Source organism: Scylla paramamosain, chromosome 24 (genome assembly GCF_035594125.1).
Source record: "Scylla paramamosain isolate STU-SP2022 chromosome 24, ASM3559412v1, whole genome shotgun sequence".
Classification (NCBI taxonomy): Eukaryota; Metazoa; Arthropoda; class Malacostraca; order Decapoda; family Portunidae; genus Scylla; species Scylla paramamosain.
Genome location: NC_087174.1, coordinates 8,172,501 through 8,186,243, shown reverse-complemented (window position 1 = coordinate 8,186,243; position 13,743 = coordinate 8,172,501). Strand labels below are relative to the sequence as shown.

Sequence of the window (13,743 nt, the reverse complement as noted above, 5' to 3'; positions counted from 1 at the left end):
ATTTTAAAACATGGAAAGTAGAAAAAAATATTGATATGGAAAGTTTGTCTTATACCTTAATCATTAAAGTGTGGTTTTCACTTTACATTTTTTTTAAGTGAAAAATGGTTAAAGTTAATTTCTTATCACTGTACTGTTCCTGTAGACATAAAAAAAAAATTACATATGGAGAATGTGTCTCTTTTACGTAAGGAGTATATCTCCTTAATAAGAAAAAAAAGATTGAAAAGTTTTTCATTTTTTCACTTTTTTAAGGTCCGGGCTATAAAAAAAATTGATAAAAAATTCTTTCAAAATTACATAATTTAAGAAAATGTAATTTAATAGAAAAATATTGATATAGAATCTACATTAATGTAGTAAGATTTTTTACCTTAAAAATTGTTAACAATTGAAGTTTGTTTAAAGTCAATTTTATTATCTATTCATCGTTACTACAGGCTCAAATGAATATTTCATATGCGCAAAATGTCTTCTTCAAGTAAGAAGCATAACTCCATTATCAGATCAAATTTTTGATCAAATTTTTGAGTGTTTTTTTTTCTCAAATACTTCTGCTTACCTGCCTATGTAGTACTTCATGGGGATTGTACTGGGTGAGAGACATCTAGTGGCGAGCATGAAAACTGCCTGAAATCTGTTGTGGGAAGTTGGGATAGAGCAAGTCTGTGTATTGAGAGAATCACTTGCATAATACCTTTGATTATCTGCATATATGCAATAGTACCACAGAGGTTAGCTAAAGGTAATGCCTCTCCTTGGGTAAGCTGAGTGCATCGACTGTCATTGGGAGCCTTGGCCAGGAAGTATCAATAGAGGTCAGGTGGACTTATATGTGCTTCGCGTTCCGTTGACCGTGAAGGCTGGAGAGGCGTGTGCCGCGGGGATGGCTTGCAGTAATGTCGTTGTGAGCAGGTTACGGGGTCAAGGGCCGGCATCCCCTCGGTTTTGAAGAGAGATGTTCGCGTGGGGCTTGTTGTTGTTGTTGTTGTTGTTGTTGTTGTTGTTGTTGTACCAGCAGTAGCATTAGTAGCATAAGTAGGTAATAAAAGTAATTACTTAAGTTGTACTAGTAGATAATCTCTCTCTCTCTCTCTCTCTCTCTCTCTCTCTCTCTCTCTCTCTCTCTCTCTCTCTCTCTCTCTCTCTCTCTCTCTCTCTCTCTCTCTCTCTCTCTCTCTCTCTCTCTCTCTCTCTCTCTCTCTCTCTCTCTCACACACACACACACACACACACACACACACACACACACGGGAAGGTGCACACAGCAGCATCACAACATCGCAGGAAGAGGCACGTGTTGGGCTGTTAGGGAGACAGGAGCGAGGGAAGGGCGAGGGAGTGGGAAGTAGCCTGACTTGTTCCGGCCTGCCTCCCGCTTAGGCCTAGCCGCTGGAAATAAGTCCCAGTGGGGAATGGTGAAGGTGAGAAAATCCAGGTGGGGGAAAAAAGTCTACTCGTAAAAGGAGGAAAAAGAAAAAAGCAAGGTCTTGGAGGGAAAAAGGTGCGTGTGGAAGGTGTGAGTGTTGGGTGGTGGAGTGGGTGATCGATAGCGGGGTGGGCGCGTGTCAGGGTGGCGGCGGGCGGGGGTCAGGCCGCCCACTTAGGCTGCTCCCTTCCATCTAACACAAATAAAAGATCGACCCAACACCCGCTCAGACTCTACCACCGTCGCCGCCGCCGCCATTCATAGGGTGAGGGCAGCGCGGCGATGGAGCAGCAGCAGCAGCAGCAGCAGCAGCAGCGGGGCGCGCGGCAGCCTCCCGCCCCCGCCAGGTGGTCCGGCACTCAGTTGGTCAGACCGCCGCTCCACCCCGACCCTAGTCACGCGGCTGCCTCCGACGGGAGTGCACGTCATCCCCGGCGCTCCTGCCTCGCTGCCGCCGGCCCACAGCCTCCCTCGTGCCGGTGTGTGGCGCGAACCTGCTGCCTCACCTGCTGCCTTGCCGGCCAGACTTAGCAGTGCGGGAAGAGTGAATGCTGAGTGATCTCTCAGGCAGACAGGCTCTCACGCCCTCCCTCTTTATCTTTTTTTCTGCCTCGCGCCCAAGTGTATCACTGTTCACATCCCGGGGCGTGTTTGTGCGTGTGTGTGCCCCGCTTCTTTCCCCTTGACCCGCGCCCCGCCCGCCGGGTGGCCACTCGGTGCCCACAGCGGTGCCAGGCTGGTGCCACCGAGGCCTCGCGCCGCAGCCACTGGAGCAGTGAGCGTCGCCGCCAGGAGAGGAGAGGCTGGTGTTCCTCTCTCAGGATGTCTCCGCCCCTGGTGAGGTGAGTCCTCCCTCATGGCAGCCTCTCTTGCAGCTGTCCCTCCTTCACTCACACTTTTTATTTTTTTCCTCTTTTTCCGCAACTTTTATCCCTTCTACTTCCTTTTTTCTTTCTCTCCCCTTTATTACTTCTTTTTTTCTTTAGGGTTGTCTCTTTTTCTCCTCTTTCCTCTTATATTCTCCTTTGGTTCGTTTTTCCTTCTGTCTTTTCCAGTTTCCCTCGTTTTGCTCTTACTTCCCTTCGTCTCTCGCCGTCTTCTTGTTGGCCCTTCCCTTCACTCCCTATTACGCTGCATGTGTCTCCAGTTTTTTTTCCATTTTTCCCCCCTTACCTGCAGTCCTTCCTCCATCCTATATCCCTTTTTCTGCGGTTCCCTTCCCCTTGACCATCGTCCTCCCTGTCCTCCCTTTTCCTCTTTTTTTCCTCTCTGAGTGAGTTTCCATTTCCTTCCTCCTGCCCCTTTTTTCCCTTGCAGTTTCCTCCCTTTTACTTCCCTGTTTCCTTCGCGTTATGCTTGACCCCTCACTCTATTTCCTGTTGTCTACATTCCCTGCGCGGCCTCTCCCCTCACTCTCCCTCCCCATTATTACCTCCTTGCTGTTCTCCCTTCCCTCACTATTCCCCTCCTTTTCCCCATCTCATTTCCTCCTCACTCTCTCTGCTAGTGTTTCTCTCTCTCTCTCTCTCTCTCTCTCTCTCTCTCTCTCTCTCTCTCTCTCTCTCTCTCTCTCTCTCTCTCTCTCTCTCTCTCTCTCTCTCTCTCTCTCTCTCTCTCTCTCTCTGTGTCGTCTCCCCATTCCCTCCCTGTCGCCCTCTCTCCCTCCTCTCCCCACACTCTCTCCCTCTCATTTCATCTGTCACCCTGTCCCAAGTTTATATGCTTTCTCTCCCTCCTCCTGATTTATGTTGGAAGACCGTGACTTTTCTTCCTTCTTTCCTCTCCTTTTCTCCTCTTCCTCCTCCTCCTCTTTCTGCTCCTCATTTGCAGGAATTTGTCTTTTTCTTTTTTTGTTTAGTTAATTTTCCCTTCGTCTTTTTTTTTTTTGTCTTATTTTTGTATCTTGTTTGTTTATCTTGTTCTGGGTTTTCTTTTTTTCTTTCTTTTTTGCATCCTTTATTCACTTCCTGGTCCTATTTCTCGCCCTGGGTTATTCCCCTTGTTCTCCTTCTTTGTCATTGCTCTTCCTCTGTTCGTATTGTTACTAAATCTCTCTCTCTTCCCTTCCTCCCTTCTTCCCCTCTCTGTGCCTCACGCCTTTTGCTTTCATTCCTTCCCTCCCTCCTTTACCTGTTTTCTCCTTGTACCCCTGAACACACACACACACACACACACACACACACACACACACACACACACACACACACACACACACACACACACACACACACACACACACTCTCTCTCTCTCTCTCTCTCTCTCTCTCTCTCTCTCTCTCTGTTTTCAAGGTGATGCGATGTTTTTCCTTTATTGAGTTGCTCCCCTTCCTCTCCCTTGCCCCACGAAGCTTCGCTCTTGTGAGTTTTTGCTTCGAGCTGGCTGATGGAGCAAGATCCGTTTTTCGTGGTGAATCTGATTGCAGGATTATGCTTTTGTCTTCTTCTTCTTCTTCTTCTTCTTCTTCTTCTTCTTCTTCTTCTTCTTCTTCTTCTTCTTCTTTTTCTTCCTTTTCGTTGTTGTCTACTTGTGTTCATTTGTTATTACTTGTTTCACTTCTCTTTTTCATTTTTTGTTTTTGTTTATGTTCTTTATCTTGTTCTGAGTTTACAGTTTCCTAGTTCACTGCTTCGTTTCCTGTTTTCGTGTTGTGGTTGTGGAGTGCTGGTGGTGATGGTAATGGTAATGGTGGTGATGGTGGCAGTGCTGTTGATGATTGTTTCAGTAGTAATGGTAGTGGTGGTGATGGTGATGGTGATTTTGGTGTTATTACTTTTGTTGTGTGCTTTTCAGTCATCATCATCAATCATGTTCTTGTTGTTTTGGTATCTGTGTTTTGAATATATTTTAGTAATGATAATGAGGGTGATGGTGAAGTGGTGGTGATCCTGATGCTGATGTTGGTGTTATTACTTTTGTTGTGTGTAGTTTTTTCATCATTATCATCATCATCATCATCATCATCATCATCATCATCAATCTTTCTTTTTTTATCATTATTGGATTTTTTTTCTTTAAGTCCTCCATCACCTCTTCCTCCTCTTCCTCCTTCTCCTTCTCCTCCTCTTCCTCTGTCCTGCACCTGTTCTCCTCGTCTCGCCAGCCTCCCCTGCCTGCCGTCACACCTGCTGCCGTCACCTGTCCGCCGCGTCACGTGTCATCTCATCGTCATCTCCTCGCGTCACCTGCCCTTTAGTGATCAGCTGTTTTATCTCCACCTCTTAACCCGAGCCTCACCTGTCACTTCTCCCCTCTCCCTCACTTACTGACTCTCACCCTCTCTCACTCTCGCTATCTCTTTCTCCCTCTCTCGCATACACCTGTCATGTTTCTTTCACATTATTTTTTTTGAAGGGCTCTTTCACCGTTTTCTTTTTTTTTTCTCTCTCTCTCCTTTTCGTTTAATTTCGTATACCTTCTTCAGTTTCTCTTTTCCTCCTCGTCTCCCATTCTCGTTTTCTTTTTTTCATTTATTTTCTCTATATCTTCTGTCCATACTTCTTTCCCTTTTCCGCGTACCCTGTCTTTTATATCCTCTTTGCTTCTTTCCTTCTTCTTAACTTCCACAATCTTTTTTCTCTCCCTTTCTCTCTTTCTTCTTCTTTCCTTCCCTTCTCTTCTCTCCTTTCCTCAAACTCTGGTGCTTTGCCTCCCACACATTTTTCATCTTGCAGTCTCCCACTCTTTTCTTTTTAGCTTTTCTTTCCCTCTTCCTTTTCTTCCATCCCTCCTATCCTCCGCTCTTCTTTCTTTCTTCTTTTCCTCTTCCTTTTGTTTATTCTTGTTATTCCACTTCGCCACACCTGTCAGCGCTACGCCACACGTGTCCTCTCCTCCTCCTCCTCCTCCTCCTTCTCCTTCTCCTTCTCCTTCTCCGCCTCCTTTTTCTCCTCCTCCTCCTCCTTTAGAGCTACACGCATCCTTTCCTCTCTCTCTCTCTCTCTCTCTCTCTCTCTCTCTCTCTCTCTCTCTCTCTCTCTCTCTCTCTCTCTCTCTCTCTCTCTCTCTCTCTCTCTCTCTCTCTCTCTCCCCAGTCAACTCCCTTTTATCTGTGTGTATGAATGTTTTTCACTGGCACAAAACCGGTTAGCTGCTACTTTCTTTTGTTTTTGTTTTTATTATTTGACAAGGGAGAGGCGCTGGGATAAGGGTTGCTTTCGTGTGGGGAGAGGGAGGATTGAATTTTGGTGGGGAGAGGAGGGAGAGGGGGTTGTAGTGAGGTGTTGATAGTGAGGTAAACAGTGGATGCAGGTGAGGTGGTTGGATTTAGTAGGTGTCATCATTATCATCATCATTATTCACTATAGGACAAAGACAAGACCTCACATAACTTCAATTTTATCACTTGTCCGTCTGTCTGTTGCTGTAGTTCGTGTATTCTGTTATGTAAGAGGGGCACTGGCCGGGGGCAAAACAAGAGCGAAAAAAAAGTTCATTGAGAGTACTAATTACAAAAGAATGGTTACAAAATATCAGAAATTTGAGGATAAGTGTCTTGAAAACTTTACACTAGTATGGTTGATAAATACACGAAGGAAAGGAGGGATAGTGGTTAATAGTTATGAGGTGTAATTAGTCATTTTAAATCGCTACTTAAGGTGTTTGTTTTAGTTTGAGCCACCAGATATGATAAGAGAGTGACGTACAATAGTTAAGAGATTTGAGTGCTTGTTAGGTATTACAGATCACTACGTATATAGAATTTTTATGGTGTTATGGTCTTGGGTTAGTGAATGCGACAGTGAGGATACTGGTCATGAGTTGAGAGGTTTAAAATGTCATTAATATTTTCACTAGTAAAGAGGTTTAAAAGATTATTATCCGTTTCACTGCTAGCCAATTTCTTTTTCTATAATTATTTTCAGATTTTAGACTATTTTTGTAATACAGTCTCATAAGTGGTTTTGTTGCTTAGGGAAAACAAAATGAACATTAAATTCTCTCGTTTTTGTGTCCATGCCAACCATGTATACATTGTTGTGAATGTTAGAGGACCAAAGCAGTCTGTTAACCATTAGAAGTCACTGCTAAAAATACCATTCATCTTTTGAGGGACGGAAAATGGGTGGAGGTCTGACGTGCATGTGTGTGGGTCATTTGTCGTAGTTTTGTATAGTTTACTTAAGCTTTAATTGTTCATTCTGCATTACGAACTGTTACCTAAAATATGGCTGTGATTTTGTCATTTTAGGGTCTGAGGAAGACTCGAGTTAGTATTATTTTAGGTTTGTTAATCTATTGTTTTAGGTCTGCTAATCTCGTATTTTGGCCTATTTAATCAAATATTTTAGCTCTACGAGTAAAACTTTATTAGGTATATTAGTCTTTTTTAGTTAAGATTTATCTATTTGATCATTCAGTCTGTTTTAGGCCTATTAATCAATTATTGATGTCACTTTAAGGTCAGGGAGGTGCGGGTGGGTCACTGTAGACACGCTGTAATTAGTCTATTTGAGGGAGCGTCACTAATCACTCATTACTAATACTCGGGTGTGGAGGTAATGTGAGGGTGCGGGGGTCTCTGATTGCGCTGAGGGTGCATCGCTAATCAATAGGAGATAATATTTAGGGTGACTATTTAGGGTGAAGGGGAAGCAGTAACTGTTAGAGACAATTTAGGGTCAGGGTTCCGATGAGGGGGAATATTTAAAGGCAGGGAGACAAGGAAGGTGAGGGAGAAGGGATGGGAGATGCAGGAAGGGGTGTTTAGGGGACGAAATTTAAAGGGAATAGGGATAAAAGCTGATAAAATGTAGAGAATGCACCAAGGGAGGAAGAAGGGAGAAGGGAGGGGAGAAGAGGGGATATGTATATTAGTCAGGAAGGCGTGGAAAGGTTGGAGAGTGGTTGTTTTATTTATTTATTTATTTATTTATTTATTTATTTATTTATTTTCTTTTTTAGATAGGGGATGAGGGGAAAAAGGAGTGAGGGTAGTTAGGGGTGAGGGGAAATGCAACAGAAGGGAGGTAAAAGTAAGGGGAGGCAAGGGTAAAGAGGGAGGAGGGGGAGAAGAGTGGGGGAAGATAAGAGCAGGTTGAGGTGGGGATGAGGGGAGATATAGGTGTTGGGAGATAGAAGTGAGGGGAGAAAGGGGTGATGGGGGTGATGGGAGGTGTATTCCATGGCTATGGGGAGATAGGCAAGGGATGAGACACGTCACTGGGCGGATGTATTGTACCGGGATTTACACCAGCGAGGCACGTGGGGGGGGAGGGAGGGGTTTGACTGGGGGAAGGGGGAGGTATCAGTGACAGCGGGGAATTAGCCATTTTAATTCCAGATATCACTATCCATCAGCGAGGGAAGGACACGGGAGGGGAGAGAGGGGAGGGGAGAGGGGGGAAGGATAATTTTCTATGGCATACAGTTGAAAATAAAGTATTGGTTATAACAGTGCGCGAGTGTAGGGGGAGAAAGTTACACCAAGCTATTTGAAGTCAACGGGAAGGGGGGAAGAAGAGGAAAGAGGAAAGGGGAAGAGGGGGAAGGGAAGGCAGGTATAGACTCAGGTGCTCTGGTAATTGTCTCGTGTCCCGGTGATTTCGTGTCCTTTGTGACTCGTTAGGTTAATGATAATAATGGCGGTGACGGTGCCGGTAATGAGATGTATGCATATTATTATGGCGCAGATGATGGTTACATAAAAGATGGCGGCAAGGAGGCAGACAGGGAGGCAGGCAGGCAGGCAGGGAGGTGAGGAGGAAGACGGGGTGAAGTGGTGGTAATAGTAACTGTGGTATTAGTAGTGGTGGTGGTGGTGGTGGTGGTAAAAGTAATGTTAATAGTAGTTTAAATAGTAATGATGAGAAAGAGAGAGAGAGAGAGAGAGAGAGAGAGAGAGAGAGAGAGAGAGAGAGAGAGAGAGAGAGAGAGAGAGAGGCCTTGTCCTACACCATGGTATTTCACCGGGTGAGTTAAAAGGTCCCGGCACACAAGGCTTCATTTTTGCCATGAATTGTCCTTGCTTCTTCGTGAGGGCGAGTGAAAATGTAGTCCTTGCTTGTCATCGTTGTTGTTGTTGTCGTTGTTGTTGTTGTAGATGTTGTTCGCTTTGTTTACTTGCTTCCTTACTCTCTCCATTTTTCGTTTCGTTGTTTAGGGACGTAATTGTTGTTGTCTTCTGTTTGTTTATACTGCGCCTCTCTGCTTCCACCGTCGTTTCCCTCACAACTCTCGGGACAGACGCCATTTCCTCCTATAATGACTGCTAATCTTTAATGCAGTGTTGAGCTCCAGTCCCTCCCTAAGCTCGCTCTCTCTCTCTCTCTCTCTCTCTCTCTCTCTCTCTCTCTCTCTCTCTCTCTCTCTCTCTCTCTCTCTCTCTCTCTCTCTCTCTCTCTCTCTCTCTCTCTCTCTCTCTCTCTCGCTTCGCCTGTCAAGTCACACGCTAATTCAGACATGAGAACAATTTTCGTTAATTCAGCTGAACAGTTTTACGTAAAAATCTCATATTTATGAAGAAGAAAAAATAAATACTGGATCTAGGTACACGTGATTCTTTCCTTCCTTGTGTGTTTTACTTTTTGCCTTCATTGTACCGTCAAAACGTGTACAGGAAAGAAAACTATAGTAGGGGAAAGGGGGAGGAATAATAGGGTGTTGTCTTTTCCCTTGCTTACTTTTCGTTTATTCTCGTTTCCATGATGGGTTCTTTTATTCTTGTTTCCATGATGGGCTGTTGCTGCTTTCTTTATTTTCTTTGTTCTAATGTTCTTTTAAGGATGAAAGAGGCCGGACGGTGACATAAAAGCATTAAAAAGAACATTTATGTCGTCGCTTCTCCAAAACAAAAAAAGTAAACAATGGAGATATCTATTTCAAACAGTGGTCACTTTAGTTTCCTGTACGTTCCGATACTCTCTCTCTCTCTCTCTCTCTCTCTCTCTCTCTCTCTCTCTCTCTCTCTCTCTCTCTCTCTCTCTCTCTCTCTCTCCAAACAGGTCAAGCCGCACGCTGAGATCCTCATTAAGCCAGGGCGGTGAAAGGGTCGTGTTTGTTCCCCGCGTCTGTTTTCATTTTGGGGAGGAATGGTGATCTGATTGTAATTAATAGTCTTCCAACCTGTGATTAGCCGCGTGCGCAGGTGAAATAACAGGCACTGGACACGCTGACTGTGGTAAACGCTGGCACACACACACACACACACACACACACACACACACACATAGCCATTTTTCATCTCCAAATCGTAGCATTCTTTAAACACTGATGATTTATTAAAACACACAGCGTTTTACCACATCCATTTTGATATTTTTAGTTGTACTTTTTTATTATTACTTTTTTTTTTTTTTTTAGTATTATCGGATAAGTGAGGGGAGGGGCAGGAGGATTGGGGGGAGGGGTAGCCACAATCGTTAACTACATCCTGGCAATAAATACAAGGTTTTCTATACTTACGTGAAATAGATTACACATTCTCTGATTTTTTTTTCTCGTTTAATTATTCATACCCCGCCGTGGTTACACGTTCAGCATCGGAGTGAATCGCTGCCTCGCCTCGCCGTCTGTGACCCGAAGCTTCGAATCCCTGACTCAGTCCACCACTTTTCGAACTGAGACCGAAACAGCGAAGCATTGTAAATTTTCTCCCAAATTGAGGGATTCTGAGGTTAGGAGGGAGCATTTTTCCTCCCCTGTCCCCATCTCCCTTCGGTTCACGTCCCCTCCTTCCATACCCCTTGGTTACAGAATATGGTGCTGGTCGGATGGGGAGGGAGAGGCAGGGGAAGGGTGAACTTCAAGTTAACTCTTCATATTGAGTGTGTCGTGGTGTGGTGAATGTTGGGAGAAATTGGGCTGGGGAGGAGGGCATGGGTGATTTGGGCTAAGGGTGGGAGGGTGTTATGTCAGATGGAAATGGGGGTTTTGGGGAGAGAAATGGGAACGGAAAGGTGATTGTATTATTTCGGGTGAAAGGGAGTGTGTGTGTGTGTGTGTGTGTGTGTGTGTGTGTGTGTGTGTGTGAATTTAGACTGGAAAATAGGAAAAAGAAATATGAATATCTCGCACAGAATAAGCTTTCCTCTCACTAGTTGACTGTTCTTTTTTATTATTATTATAAACTACTGCTCTACAACTATTACGTATTGTTCCTTACCTTACCAACACATAGACACACACACACACACACACACACATACATGTTCACTGCTTCCCGCTTCTATATTTTGGTGTCCTGTTACCCATTTCATGGTATTGTTATTGAGGAAAAGAAGAGGAAGAGAAGAAGAGGAGGAGGAGGTGGTGGTGGTGGTGATGGTGATGGTGGTGGTGGTGGTGGTGGTGGTGCAGGATGGAAGGGTTTTCGTGCACAGTACAGATTACGAGTACGTGTCTTTGTAAAGTTCTCAAGGTCAAAAGAATCAGCTCGCCAGCAGAGAGAGAGAGAGAGAGAGAGAGAGAGAGAGAGAGAGAGAGAGAGAGAGAGAGAGAGAAATTTCACTCCACTCGCTCAAATCTGTCAAAGGAAACCCCAGTGCTCTTTAAATGTTAAGTAATTTAAAGCTCCTCCTCCTCCTCCTCCTCCTCCTCCTCCTCCTCCTCCTCCTCCTCCTCCTCCTCCTCCTCCTCCTCCTCCTCCTCCTCCCGTCACGTGACTAGACAAAGGTCGAGCCATTTCAGTCGTGCACAAATAACACGACACTTTCTTTTCTTGAAAACAACTTCACGCTTTTCTGACGTGGAGCGTGTCTGTCATCGCGGAGACCTTGTGGGGTGGCCTTGTTGTGACTGTTGTTGTTGTTGTTGTTGTTGTTGTTGTTGTTGTTGTTGTTAATATAACTAGCAACAGCAGCTGCAGTGATAATAATGATGATGATGATAATAATAATAATAATAATAATAATAATAATAATAATAATTCTTCTTCTTCTTCTTCTTCTTCTTCTTCTTCTTCTTCTTCTTCTTCTTCTTCTTCTTCTTCTTCTTCTTCTTCTTCTTCTTCTTCTTCTTCTTCTTCTTCTTCTTCTTCTTCTTCTTCTTCTTCTTCTTCTTCTTCTTCTTCTTCTTCTTCTTCTTCTTCTTCTTCTTCTTCTTCTTCTTCTTCTTCTTCTTCTTCTTCTTCTTCTTCTTCTTCTTCTTCTTCTTCTTCTTCTTCTTCTTCTTCTTCTTCTTCTTCTTCTTCTTCTTCTTCTTCTTCTTCTTCTTCTTCTTCTTCTTCTTCTTCTTCTTCTTCTTCTTCTTCTTCTTCTTCTTCTTCTTCTTCTTCTTCTTCTTCTTCTTCTTCTTCTTCTTCTTCTTCTTCTTCTTCTTCTTCTTCTTCTTCTTCTTCTTCTTCTTCTTCTTCTTCTTCTTCTTCTTCTTCTTCTTCTTCTTCTTCTTCTTCTTATTATTATGACTGATTATTATTATTATTATTATTATTATTGTTATTATCATTAATACGACAGCTACAAAAAAAAAAAAAGCACACACACAAGACAAGAAAAGTTCACCGCTCCCCAGCGTACACGTAACACAGACATAACGATTGCTCGGAACATTTCCTCTCTTCATTTGTCAAGCGAGTTCCTTCCTCGGAATGTTTACGTCCCGGAAGAGGAAGCGGAGGAAGCAGGTCCCTGAATGTACCTTCATATTAAACGCCGAAACAAGACACCCTTTATTTCCCGCATTAAGAAGACTGATATTGCAGACGTGAGAATATGCAACTCGAGGCGCTGGTAGGGGAGGGAGACTGGGCGGAGACACGCAGTTAGCAGGAACAGAGGAACCTGAGAACAGTGTGGGTGGAGATGGTGGAGGAGAGCCAGGGGGAGGAGTAGAGCGGCGCGTGGTGCAACATTGCGAGTGTGTGTGAGATATTGAAGATAATCATTGTGAGGAGGGAAACCGATGTGGGAAATAACCTTTGGCTTCTTTCTACTTAGCATTGCCGTGTGTGTGTGTGTGTGTGTGTGTATATGTTGCAGTAAGCAGCAGAAGAGGACTAACTCCATATGTTACCACCCACTGCAACGTGTGTGTGTGTGTGTGTGTGTGTGTGTGTGTGTGTGTGTGTGTGTGTGTGTGTGTGTGTGTGTGTGTGTTGGGGGGTGGGGGGAGCAAACACGGCTAGACTTAATGGTGAACGCGAAGGGTAAACATGCACGATTTAGAACCTTGAATCTATTTTAGGAAGGTATTTCTTGGAATTTTTTTTAGGTATTCTGATATTCTTGATTCACTCGCTTCTTTGAGTCTCGCGGCGTGAGGTCAGTGGCACCAGCAAGGATAGAACGCGCCTTTTGAGTACCTGTGACAAAGACGGGGGAGGGTAGGGTGTGTGTCACTAATTAAAATACACGGGATTGGTATGGATGAATTCATTGAAATATACGGATCAGTTTTGCTTCACGCCCATTCGTCCTTTCAACACTTTGACGTCCGTTGAATTTTATATGTGAATAGAGGATTTTAAGTTTGGGATTGTACTTTTTCATAGAGTTAAAAATCATCTCTGGTTATTCATCAATAATTATACATTAATCTCTTCTATTATAGCTAGCAACCGGTCAAGCATGAAGTTACTACGTATTGCCAAGAGAAGTGAATGACTCAAGAAGAAAAGAATCAAATCCAATTTACTCCCATTAAGAACAGGTAGCAATAAGTACACGGACATGAGACACTTTCTAGAAGAGGATCAGTGATTAATGAATGATGACTAAGTTTCATTAGCTTATGTAGGTCAGCTGGTTACATGCACTCACTTTAATTTAGGCAAGAGACGTTAATTTCAAGAGCTTTAATAAATCAATAATAACAAAATTTCCAGTGCTGAGGAGCTTGTGGAGGTCAACTGGTTATATGCACTCTCCTTATTTTACGTCCATTTATCCTTATCACAGGTTATTGTCAATGAAATATGTGGCCCTGAGCGTCTTGAGAGCCCATTTCCTGCACCCTTTAGACGCCATACAGCGCTGAGAGATTAAGTACTACACGGAATTCTTGGCGGAAGCGTCGTTCATCAAAGGCCGTGGGGGGAATATAAAGCGGAAGTATCGACATGAGAGCTGATAGGACACATGTTCACTTAAGCATCTCGTTAATACGCTAATTAATGGGCGTCTTAGTGGATCCCTGCACCTTATGCCTTATAATGAGAGCAGCTTGTGGAAAAAGAAGCCTTAGTCACTGTATAGAGCGGAGGAAAGAATATTGGCCTCTGACAGTAATAGAGCAGGCTTGAAAGGAGATCTGGTCGCGGAGTGAAGGACAGAATCCGTAGGTAGTTTGGTGGTTATTGTTTCCAATCACAAAGGTAATGGAAGTCCCCTTTTGAAGTTATTCTTTCTATATGGTACCATTGGAGGGTTTTTTTTTTTTT

General features: G+C 43.8%; 1 protein-coding gene across 1 annotated transcript in view; it reads left to right on the top strand.

Annotated features, from left to right (window-relative positions):
- The first annotated feature begins 1,529 nt into the window (after nucleotides 1–1,529).
- The window catches only part of LOC135112517 (protein O-mannosyl-transferase TMTC1-like), a 205,578-nt gene continuing 193,364 nt past the window's right edge, over nucleotides 1,530–13,743 (top strand). The window contains exon 1 of the mRNA XM_064026932.1: nucleotides 1,530–2,271. The gene's annotated coding sequence lies outside the window, so the exon portion shown is untranslated. The remainder of the gene's footprint in view (nucleotides 2,272–13,743) is intronic.